This window comes from Malus sylvestris, chromosome 4 (genome assembly GCF_916048215.2).
Source record: "Malus sylvestris chromosome 4, drMalSylv7.2, whole genome shotgun sequence".
NCBI lineage: Eukaryota > Viridiplantae > Streptophyta > Magnoliopsida > Rosales > Rosaceae > Malus > Malus sylvestris.
The window spans coordinates 8,151,053-8,161,356 of NC_062263.1; the positions used below are offsets into that span (position 1 = coordinate 8,151,053).

A 10,304-nucleotide genomic window follows, 5' to 3' on the forward strand; every position below is an offset into this window, starting at 1 on the left:
ACTCAACATGGTTTGAACCCTGCTAGCAAAGAGAGAAGTTCCAAAATAGTTTTGGCCTGAAGCAGTTCTTTGGGTAGTTCATGTTCTTAACAGAAGTCCCACCTTTTCTTTTAAAAATATGACACCCCAAGAGGCTTGGAATGAGAAAAAGCCCTCCGTAGAGCATTTCAAGGTATTTGTGTGCATAGCATATACACACATTCCTGATGAGAAAAGGAAGAAACTGGACAACAAAGGTGAAAAGTATGTGTTTCTTGGTGTAAATGATGTGTCTAAAGCTTACAGGTTATACAAATCTTGAAATTGAGAAGATCATTATCAGTCGAGATGTGGTGTTTAAAGAGAATACAACATGGAGTTGGTTTGCAAATAAGAAAAACAACCAACAGATACAAGTTGATGATGAGTTTGATGAAGAAAACACCATGGCTCCAACCCCACCTCAAACTGAAGAAGAGGTGAAGGTTCAAGAATAGAGATATAATTTAAGGGGTGAAGGTTCAAGAAAGATGCCAGCTTGGATGATGGACTACAATACAAGCTACACAAGCTCAGATGATGACAGTGCTCACTTTGCACTATTTGTAGACACTGATTCGATCACTTTTAAAGAAGCTTCAAAGGAGATGAAGTGGAAAGAGGAGATGGAAAGTGAAATAAGGTCCATTGAAATGGGTAGACATGGGAGCTGACACATTTGCCTAAGGGACACAAGACTATTGGTGTAAAATGGGTCTTCAGAACCAAAGTTAATGAGAAAGGAGAAATAGACAAGCACAAGGCTCGTTTGGCGGCAAAAGGATACAAGCAAAAACATGGCATTGATTACAAGGAAGTGTTTACTCCCGTGGCTAAACAAGATTTAATAAGGTTGGTAATCTCGCTTGCAGCTAAACATTCATGGTTGATTTATCAATTGGACGTAAAGTCAGCGTTCTTGCATGAAGAATTGCATAAGGAGGTGTATGTCGATCAACCACAAGGATATGAGAAAAAGGGAGAAAAAGGAAAAGTGTATAAACTGAAGAAGTCGCTTTATGGAATAAAACAAGCACCCCGTGCTTGGTACAGTCGAATTGATGACCATTTTGGAAAGCTAGGGTTTCAAAAATGTCCCTATGATCACTCACTATATGTTAAGAGTGAAACTGGAGGTAAAATGTTAATTCTTTGCTTATATGTCGATGATTTGACATATACTGGTAACAATGTTAAAATGATGGAAGAGTTCAAGAGGTCTATGATGAAGGAGTTCGAGATGACTGATCTCAGCCTCATGAGTTATTTTCTGGGTGTTGAAGTCATTCAAAAGGCTGCTGGGAACTTTATTTGTCAGAAGAAATATGCACAGGAAATCATTGAGAAGTTTAAAATGGTTGATTGCAAAGAGATTGGAACACCATTAGAGCTTGGACTGAAGTTGTGTAAAGGTATCAGTGGAGCAGTAATGGATAGTTCATTCTACAAGCAACTCGCGGGAATTTTTATGTATTTGACTTTCACACGACCTGATTTAATGTATGGAGTGAGTGTCATCAGCAGGTACATAGAGATACCAACTGAAATGCATTTGAATGCAGCAAAATGAATTCTGAGATATGTAAAGTGAACAATTGATTATGAAGTGTTCTACAATAGTCAAGAAGGTTCAGATTTTGTTGGCTTCACTGACAGTGACTACGCTGGGGATATTGATGATAGGAAGAGTACTTCAAGACATGTTTTCATGGTAAATTGTGGAGCAATTACATGGTCCTCAAAGAAGCAGAAAATTATGACCTTATCCACTACTGAGGCAGAGTTTGTAGCAGCTGAATCATGTGCATGTCAAGGTATTTGGCTGAGAAAGATGAGAAACTGAAAAGCAACTTGGAGTGTATTCACTCAAACATCTTGAGAATGAGTGGGTTGAAAACCTAGCAGGATATGTGATGGTTGAAGAAGCTGATGAAGCTTTCGTGTTCGTATCTAAACCCTAAACTGTTTTCAGTAGAAATCAGTTTAAGGGAGGGTGTTAAGAGTTTTTAGTTAAGTTTAATTAAGTTTTTTTTAATTAAATAATGATGACTGGCTATATAGAGACCTAGTCAAGCTCAAGTCCTAGTTTGTAGGAGTCGTGGTTGAGCATGTTCACCACAGTTAGGATTGCTTCCATTGCTTAGGGTTAAAATCTCCACGAAATCAACATGTGATCATGGAAGAGTAGTTGTTATTTGTTTTTCAGTATTTTTCCTTTAAAAATTGTAATCTTCCTTTAACAGATTTAATGAGAAGAACAATTCAATATTTGACGTGAATTTTTCATACTTAAGAGCATTGCTAGGGTTCTTAAGTACTGGTAATCAAACCAACACAAATAAGCTCCTATCACAGCCAATTTAACTCAACTTTTATTCATAACTCATTTGTCCACTATGAGGTACAAGGAAAGGTTTTTCTAGAGCCTTAAATCTAAATAGGAAAATAAACTTATCCTAGGAAAGAAATCCAAATCCAAAATAGAGTAGTAAAATCCTACTCCACAAGGTTTAATCCAGTCCTAAAGGAAATTGGATAGTCTTCTTTCTCTTTTTATGTCTTCAAGCAATAAACCGCAAGAGTAGTCCGTTCGTGACCAATGTGTATTTGGTTCCTGGGATAGCTATATAAAGTATGCAAGTAAGTGACTGTCATTGGTTTAAACTCAATGAGTCCCCGAAAAACAGGATGTTGTGCCCTTTATATACCGACAAGAAACTACTTCCATCGAATTTGTATCATCAAAATTAAACACACAGGTCACTATCAAAGTTTTATAACTTGTTAAGTAGAGAGTATTGTTACAAAGATAAGTAAATGGCCTGATTTGTGCAAATGTTCTCTCGCTATTAATCTATGTTGTTACGTCACAAGACTGTTAATCTGGATTGCACATTGAAATCTCGATTGTGCCCCTTGTCCATTTTGGAAATTTGGCATAATCTGAATGCATACATTTGATATTCCCTTAAAAATCACATGCTACAATTAATCTGGTGAAAACTTGACAAAATTCAATGAATACATTTTGTCTTAGGAGTCTTCTATTCGAAATGTTTTTTTTTTAGTACATCGATATTTTTACACTAGGGCGAGGGGGAGTTCGACTAAGCTACACAATAGACAACCTAATTTGGTATCGAATTCGCCATCCACGAGATTCAAACCTAAGACATCTAACTAATGCCACCAGACCGTAGTATTGAGTGGCTAGATTCGAAATGTTTTTGAAATCTCATTTTTTTAGCGTAGCTTTGGTTATTTAACAGAAGTTTCGTTAAATTTGGTCCTCGAATCTGAAAGTCTCTTAATTGCTAATGGATTTATTTTCTTTGGAAATTTCAGAAATTCTGATCGTGGCAAGAAAAAGCTAGTTTCTTGGCATTTTGAGGTATATAATTATACACCCTGATTGCATATTCAAAACCCAATTAGTTATTTACATTTTTTATAAGCAATCATTCCTCCCAATGCCATCGTACCAAGTATCAACACTCTACTGCCAAACATCGAGCATAACAGAAATGAGATGGCCACAAACTTACATTTGGTAGAGGAAGAACGCGAGAAGATCATCACCCGCATCGCTGTCTACCAGCAGCAGCTCATCTCCAGCTACAACAAATGAGCCAAAATCCAGCTGTTGTAGCCCGGAGATCTAGTCCTAAGAAAAGCCTTCATCACTGCTCGTAGAGAAGGCTAAAAAAAATAGATCTTATATGGGAAGGTCAACAAAGTAGGCGACAAGGGTAGTTACACCCTCGCTACCATGAATGACAAAGAGATCGGAAAGCAGTGGAACACCTACAATCTGAGGAAGTAGTATTTGTGACCTCCCGTTACATTAAAGACCGAAAACTCAAGCAGCTCGACGGGCACCACCTTGCAAGCCGAAGACTATCCAGTTGTTATGTAGTTCATACCTTACAGCTAAGTTCTCATTCGTTTTGCTTGTTTTTCAATGAGGAATTCAAAAGTTATTCACAACTTGGCTAGGCTATATGCTTACAACAACTGATCACTCTGCACTTAAAAAACAGATCGTGTTTTTTTTAGGGACTTATCACGAGAATTGCACCTATATGGGGACCAACCATGCTCTCCAGTGTGAAAGGGTAAACTAATCCCCCGACACCCACATGGGTCCACTATCCAATGCGAAAGGATAAACTATACACTCTGAATATCCAAACGTGGATGAGTCAGGCTGCCTTGGTGTAACTAGGTACACGATGGCTTGCATCGGGATTCCTAGAAGTAGTCACCATAGTATTTTTCAAGGCTTAGCCAACTGAAGGATTTTTGGTCTTTGGCCTAATTCACGGGGAACTGAGCCTCAGCGATTAAGGAAACACATTACGCAGTACGCCCTATGGACGGCTGCCCTGGAATCTTAAAGCTGCTACCAAGTACACTAAGGTAGCCTACAACTTGCCTTTCTAGTAGTAAACCATGCTAAACTTATACAATCACACATTTTTGTGAAAGGTTAAACAGTTAGCGTGCATATACAAAGCTCTATCCACTACCGACATGCTACACAGTTGATAAGCTTCATCTATGCCAAGTGTGGAATGATCGTTCTGATCTTCACTAATTCCTAAAGTGTTGTGACACTTGCTATGTAACCCATGGGATTGGTTACATAAAGAGCAAAGAGTTCTCTCAGACCTTTGCCTATGAAATTTCATATAACCACGTACTTTTGATTCGAAAGGATAGCGAATTTCATGCTCCATAAATCTTTAGTATGTTGTGATGCAGGCCACACAACTCAAAGGATTGAAGAAAGTTGAAGTTAACAGTCAAGTGGCTACACGAACTCGTCTAGTTCTGCAAGTAAGGCATCCTGCTGCCGACCTTATGGCTAACAACTTTGCAAATGTTATACACTAAAACCTACGGCTATATAGGCTACGTGGGCCTGTTTTCTTATAGAAAAGCATTATGTTTGCAGTTGGTCTAAAGGTCAAAGGTTGGGTATAAACAAAATAAGCAAAGATAAAAAAAAAAGCGAAGAAAGCAAGTTTATTAAATTTTCTAGTAAATTGATAAACAAATACCAAAGGCAGATGAAGTTCAAGAAAAGAAAAAAAAAGCAACAAGGAAAACAAGGAAAATCCTAAAGGCTATCTAGAAGACTACTCTTCAAGAGCTTGGACATCCCTTGACTACTCGGTCGCCACACCTTCTATAGCCTCCACATTATTAATAGCGGCATCATCCATCACTTCACCCCTGGCTACCCTAGCTTGAGCACTAACTTCTCCGACCATTTCACCAATGGAAGCCTCAAAAGTAAAGGCAAGAAAGTCTTCCGAAGAAATACAAAAGGTCTCGAAGTCTTTCCTAGCAAACTTAAAGTCAGACAGTTTACCAAAGAGATTATCTACATAACCCAACTTGTAAAAATTGGCCTGACTTTGAACAAGCGAAGCCTCGAGTCTAACCTTCTTACCCTTCAGCTGCTTGTTCTCCTCGAGCAAACCAACATGGACGTGCTGCAACTTATCAACTTCCTTCTTTAGATTTTCATTGATCTTCAGCGCACCTTGGAGTTCCAACACATAGGTTTCAAGCCTATCGACGATCTTCTTGAAGTGGATCACTTGGAGTGTAGAGATTCTAAACCCCTTCAAAGCGACAAGCTTAGACTCCAACTTTTTGATCCTCTCAACAGAAGAATAAGCCTCAGCCGCCATAGTCGTTGCTATCTCCTTGGCAGCCTTGGTATCCTCTTGGTCAATAAGCATAGACTCAGCTGCCAAAATCATTGTTTTTTGCATCATGGCAAGCAGAGAAGTTCTCCTATATTGGGTTGTATACTTCGCAAATGAACTTGGTCAAACAACCCCTCTAACGCCATCAACAAGCTTGGCACACGCGCCCATGTCTTCAAGCAGATCTAGTCTCAAAAGCGCATAGATTTCAGCAGACTCTCTACAAACAGGCTTGGTGGATTTCTAACAACTGCTTACGCGATTAGTCTCATCTTTCTCAGCAGGGGAACCAATCTCAATAGCAAGAAGAATAGGCCTTGGCACCATTTTAGCAGTAGAGTCCACCTTATCGCTTTTCATAGTAGCAAGCCTCTCCAAAGGTGAACTAGACTTAGCTCCAAACTGACGTCTTGGCACAAACTTCGACTCTGTGAGCACGACATAACCTTTACGCTGAGCAATCCTGTCAACAATCGTACTAACTATCTTCGACATGGCATATGTCACAGCCTCAAATCTAGCAACCTTATCTTTCTTTCCCTTGAAAGAAGTCAAGTCAATTACAAGCCTCTCAGCTGCAGACGGACCCTCACGGGCAGCATAGGAAGATTGCTAGAGAATGGGGAACAAATATCATCTAGCTTTCTCTCTACTGTAGGTTAGAATAAATTGCTCTCTGAAGTTGATTTAATCATCTACTTAAGGTAGACTTAAAATAAACTTTGGAAGTAATTTACTTAACTTTCCTAAAAAGATCTAATTTCCAATTAAAGTGGGAATCTACATCAAAATAAATTGGTCTCTGAAGTTTATTTAATCATCTACTTAAGGTAGACTTAAAATAAACTTTGGAAGTAATTTACTTACCTTTCCTAAAAGGATATAATTTCCAATTAAAGTGGGAATCTACATCAAAATAGGAAACAATCTTATGTTTCCTAAAGCAATGGAAGATCTCTACACCTGATGCCCTTTCCTGCAAGCAGCCCAATAGGTGTGGGAGCATTTATGGAGCAAAAAATAATCAAGAAAATTATGGAGGTGACATGTGAACTTTTGGATAAAAATGACAAAATTACCCTCAAAGCACACTGGATTCCCACGCACATGCAACGGACAATGATGGCTCAATTAAGGAAGAGTCAAAGGTGATCAAAAAGGTATTTATTCAAATCCCTCTCATCACTCCTCATAAAATCCTTATTCAAAAGATAACTCCCAAATTTCATATTTAATTTAAGATTAATTGCCATGTTAATTGTAAGATATTATTTCACATATTATCTTGCAATTATTCACCCAATTAAACCATATATGGCTGGACACTATTCTCCAAATAGGGTTGGCCACTCCTCTATAAATATCCCTATTATCCCACTTAAAAATGTTAAGCCATTTGCTACCCACAAACTCCTAAACACATTCTTTTCAGAATTCTAACTTTGGCATAAGAGATTCATCGGCCTAAGCCCCTCATTCATTGTGGGCTCGTGAGACTTTCGATCTTAATCTTAGGTGTTATTATTTTACAGGTGCATTTTCATTAAAGGAGAAGACGGCAGAAATTTGCATCCACAATATTGATCAGTCTTGAACATGGTGCAAGAGTTGTTGCACCCTGCTGGAGCCTTCAATTGGTCAGGACATTGCCCGTTAATATTAGTTGTGCACCTAATCTCCCTAGTACACACACTAGACGTAAAGTGCATAGGTACATTAAACCCATCAACAAGAGAGATTTCAAAGAAATCCATGACGCTACGTTGGGCATATTCAGCTAGGGCGTTTGGTGGTTGACCATAGCTTTGGCATTGGAGGACACATCGACAATCACCTTTTGACATTTGCCATGTCCTGCTCCATCGAAGCTGCATCTCGTCCAGCCCCTAATGCGAGCCCTTGTAATATTGGCACTCACATTTAAGGCTTAGGATTTGCTTGTCGAGTTGGCGGCCACTGCCTGGTACAACAGACGCCCAAACAATGTAGGCACAATTTTTTAAATGTGGAATTGAGCTGCATTGGTTGATGCAAAGAAGAGAATGGCACATAGGATGGAGAAAACTAAAAGGCTTTTAAGGAGGCTCATTGTGGGTGCTAAGCAATACCAAAATTTGTAGACTGGTTTTGTGTGGTTGGGTTTTGAATTCTAAGGTGGTTCATGAAGTTATATAGATTATGTGTAGTACTTATATTCGTCATTAAATGACATTAGTTTATTTATTCAACATTTCCGACTATATTAGTGAGGGACCAAAGCTTCTAGTTTCCATAGTAAAAAAGTGATAGAGACATTTCCAAGAAATGATACATATTTCCAATTTCTCTCTCTACACAATATCTTCTTTTTTATGAGCCCAAATAACCATATATTAAAAGAGAGAACCCTCTGATACAACCATTCCCAACATAATCAAAACGAAGAGCATCTAATGCAAAAGGAGGAACATGATGCTTCCACAAATGGCAACCAGTTATTAAAAGACCTTGATGATCAAATGCATCAGCAACAAAGTTTGCCTCTCTAAAGATATGGTTCCAAGAGATAATGCTAAATTTGGTCGCCGTCCATTTAATATCTTCAATGGTATGCTTCAAATTCCATGACATCGAGCACACTCCTTGCACAGCCTAGATGACCAGCTTGGAATCGTCTTCCACCATGATCTTCAACACATGCTTTCTAAGGAAAACATTAGGCTTCTCTTGGACCTTTAGCTTTGACTTTGGAGATAGTGGATTTGTAAAGATTTAAAGCCCCACTAGCAATAAGAATTCCATTATGGACCCTTATGGCAAAGCCAGCCACCGCATTGCCCCTACTATGGAACTATTAAAATTTAACTTAACAAAATCTTTATCTGGCGGATGCCATTTAAAAATTGTCGATTCATCATAAGAACTCTTCTTAGTAAACTTCTTGTTGTAATTAAAAAATCTTTCATACAAAGACAGAGCGAAGAATTTAGATCTCCATGTAGTGGGCATAACTCCTCTGAAAATCTTAGTATTTCTATCATTCCAAATTTGCCAACATAACAATAAAAACAAATTGCGCTCAAGACCTTCCTTTTTCACATGATTTAGAGAATCCATCCACTCAACAACAGAAGCAAAGTTAATAACAACATTAGGAGCATCGGAAACCAAGTTCCAAACGAGACAGAAACACTACATTTAACAAATAAATGCATTTGGTTCTCTTCATCCATATTGCAAAAAGGACACACACTTTCATTATTAGACAGAAAACGACTTAGTCTTTTCCTTGTTTGTAGTCTTTATCCAATAAACAACCAAGCAAACATTTTAACTTTGAGAGGGATATTGAGCTTCCACATTTTATTGATCATCTTATGTCTAATTAACTGCACCAAAGAGCCATTCTGGATCCAAGTTGCTTATTTAGTGAAACATTTACCGTTAATGGTAGGACCCCAAATGATCTTATCTTTGGTGTGAAGAATAGAAATTGGAATATTGCAATTTTTTTTTCATCATGTCATTTACAGACTACTTGGACTAGTTTCTCCATGTCCCAACAGTTTAACAATGAAATCAGTCACTCTCAAGTTCCAATCAATATTTCAAGAATCAATATCAAGTAAGAGATGGAAGAGAAGATAAGGAAAAAACCCAATTGTGGGTCCATAACAATATATCCTGGCCATTACCCACTCTCCACTTAATACCCTTAAAAATGATATCTCTGCTATTCAAAATGCTCTTCAAAGCAAGAGAATAATTTTGTCGAACTTTATTTTCCAAAAAAAATCCTCCTCTTGAAGGTACTTACTCTTGACCAACCTTACCCACAAATTATTCTTTTCCGTTAGAACTTCCAACCCAACTTAGCTAGACAAGCATTATTAAATTGATCCCAACGCTTAACTCCAAGGCCATCCAATTTCTTGGGAGTACACACTCTATCCCAAGCAACAGGAAAAATCTTCCTATCCCTATCCTAAAAGAATAACCCCTACACTCCTTATTTAGCTTATTCAAAATTTTATTCGGGCATTTAAAGCAAGGCATAACATGGTTAGGAATACCTGTAAGATTTGAGTTAATGAGAGTAAGTCTACCTGCCTTAGAAAAGGTGTTGACCTTCCAGTCTACTAGCTTCTGCTTGACCATTTTAACAACTCATTCCCATTAATTTGATCTTTCCAAAATACAATGCTATGAATACCAAGGTACTTACCGACATTAGTTTTGTGTTGGATTTGTAAAATATTAACAATATGTTTTCTGTTTTGTGAGTTAGTATTATTGGAAAAATATAGGGATGACTTGTGAAAGTTAATATTTTGTCCAATCGCCTTAGCAAAAAGGTTCAGAATAGAGAGAATATTTCTTGCTCCCTTGGGGGTAGCCTTAGCAAAAAGCAAACAACCGTCTCGGGCCTTAGGGAGACGATAAGTTACCAACGTGGGATTTAGTGCTATTAGCCATCACATTAAGATGTGTAATTAAGGTTCCATGCAAATGATGAAAATGTAAGGCGAGAGAGATCTCCTTGCCTAATACCTCTTTTGGGGGAAAAATAATCATGAGCATGTCCAT

At 38.1% G+C, this 10,304-nt stretch overlaps 1 pseudogene; it reads right to left on the minus strand.

Moving 5' to 3' along the window:
• The window catches only part of LOC126618089 (thaumatin-like protein), a 34,875-nt pseudogene extending 27,023 nt beyond the window's left edge, over positions 1 to 7,852 (minus strand).
• Positions 7,853 to 10,304: the final 2,452 nt, after the last annotated feature.